Source organism: Sinocyclocheilus rhinocerous, unplaced genomic scaffold (genome assembly GCF_001515625.1).
Source record: "Sinocyclocheilus rhinocerous isolate Xijiao unplaced genomic scaffold, SAMN03320098_v1.1 scaffold687, whole genome shotgun sequence".
NCBI classification, from domain to species: Eukaryota; Metazoa; Chordata; class Actinopteri; order Cypriniformes; family Cyprinidae; genus Sinocyclocheilus; species Sinocyclocheilus rhinocerous.
Window position 1 is genome coordinate 57,601 of NW_015648613.1, and position 2,440 is coordinate 60,040.

The 2,440-nt window shown below is 38.7% G+C and overlaps 1 protein-coding gene across 1 annotated transcript in view; it reads right to left on the reverse strand.

The window, feature by feature from the left end:
* Positions 1-2,440, reverse strand: part of LOC107709982 (uncharacterized) — a gene marked incomplete at its 3' end in the record, with an annotated part of 46,851 nt that overhangs the window by 24,491 nt on the left and 19,920 nt on the right. The window lies entirely within an intron of this gene.

Consider the following 2,440-nt stretch of genomic DNA (forward strand, 5'->3'; position numbering starts at 1 on the left):
AGGCATGAGAGGAATAACCAAGAATTTACCTCAAAAGAAGAAGAACACAATGGGATGCGTCGCGCAGCTGGATCCAGTGGAGGATAATCACTCTGATGAGTAGCCTAAGATTACTTGCATCTGTTGTTATTGTGTTATTTTGACATAACTTGTACACATTTTACTAGTTAGACTTTTCCCAAACTATAATTCCTGACTACATGAATGAAATCAAGGGAAACATTTTGAAATAACTATAATTCCTGACTACATGAATGAAATCACACTCGTTTTACTTTTATATCTTGTGGTTTTATATGTTATAAAACATTAAGCAAACATCCTGGCATTGTGAGACATTTAGACAATGAAATGACATATTTCAAAATGCTTCACTTGATTTCATACATGTAGTCAGGAATTATAGTTTGGGAAAAGTCTAACTAGTAAAATGTGTACAAGTTAGTCACAATAACACAATAACAACAGATGTTAGGCTACTCATCAGAGTGATATTCTCAAGTGATATTTCAAGCTTTCTATGCATATATTTCTCGTGTCTTTGAGGCAAGTATTCGCTGAGATTCATGTTGTTTTATTTACGTGTCTGTGAAGAGAGGTGACAGAGCGAGACAACGGAGAACACACCCTGTTTATTTTCTTTATTTTAGAAAAGCACATCTTTTTGTTCTTATTATGACTATACACAAATAAAAGTAGACCCTTTGCAGTTTCAAACAATACCTTATTCTTATCTGTAGATCAAAAATTATGGAGTATTTTTAGTTATTTTCGCAGTCATCAAGAAAATACAAGACAGACCGCACCAGTGCGGGCTTCGACCCCAGGGGGTTAAATATGTGACATTGTACAAGAAAATACTATTTCAGTATTTTACTTCAAAATGTACTCATTGTTTTTATTTACAAGGCCATTTTTTAAAACAGTGCAAGTGATATCAAGCCACTTGTTTGCAATCACTGCAACATCCTAATTTAATCCAACATCCTAAAATTGCACTGGCTTTACTTTTAATTCTTATTATAGTCTGTTTATAGTAATTAACAGCTGACTATGGGGGAGAACTATTGAAGGATCGCAATACATTTAGATTGGTTTGTTGGCTTGCAGGTTTACAAAAGTAGCCTACTTTAAATACACTGAACAAAATTATAAACGCAACACTTTTGTTTTTGCCCCCATTTGTCATGAGCTGAACTCAAAGATCTAAGACTTTTTCTATGTACACAAAAGGCCTATTTCTCTCACATATGATATACAGTAAAAGAGGACCTCTTTGGGCTGATCTTGTGTGGAAAAGTATTATTCTTAAATTCTGGAATAGTACTATTCTTAAAAAAAAAAACTTGTCCCTTTTAGACTTGCACTCTATTCATTTACTGCTTGTTTTCTTTAAAAAAACTAACTAGCTTTTCTAATCTTTTTGTATTCTATCCATTTTGAACAATACCAGGAAGGATAAGGCATACCAAAAGATTCTTCCCAAGATGCCTTGCCAGAGAAGATATCAGGTGTGATGTGGGTGAGAACATGTGGCCAAATGCAGAAGACCAGGCAGATTAGATTACATTTATTTATTTTTTATTCTTCTGTGGCTTTTTCGGTTTGTATATTTTGTATTTTCACATAATAAATGACAGCTATATTGTACATATATATTTTTTATATATATGTACTTTTTTCTTTTTAGTTTTTTTCTAATGTCCTGTTGCAAATAAAGCCTTTACTGCAGCAATTCTGTCTCTGTCTTCCGCCCCCCTCATAAACCATTCATTCTATAAAGCTAAGCTGAGATGGGTCATTAAATTTTTGTATTGAATTTCTGCAGGAAAAAAAAAAATACATGCATTTACTAAACCCAAAAAGAAAAAGATCTCTTCAAGGCTAATTCTCATTATTAGAAGGCTCACTGGGGGAAATGCATACTTGCAAAGGCCCCGCGGCCAGCTGTGTGCCAGTGCGTACGTGCCGAGTGTTCCCTCGGTCAGGGAGTAGAACAACTGGCAGTGAGAGGGTTCTGGAGAGGCAAACAGGTCTACCTGAGTGGCTCCGAAATGACTCCATCCCCAGATGGTCCAGCTGATTTGGAGTCTCCATTCTCCCGGGAACGCAGCTCGTGACAGCTTGTCGGCTGCCCGGTTGTGCAGACCAGGAATGTGAATGGCACAAAGCGACCTCAGATGCTTCTGACTCCAGAGGAGGAGGGGGTGGGCGAGTTGCGACATGCGACGGGAGTGTAGACCACCTTGTCGGTTGATGTACGCAATGGTCGCAGTGTTTTCCGTGCGGATAAGCACACGCTTGCCTTGTAAGCGCCTCTTGAGACGTCTCAAGGCCAGGCATACTGCCAGCAACTCTAGGCAATTAATGTGCCAGTGCAGTTGGGGGCCCGTCCAAACCCCCGATACTGCAAGCCCGTCGGACCCGGCCCCCCCAGCCG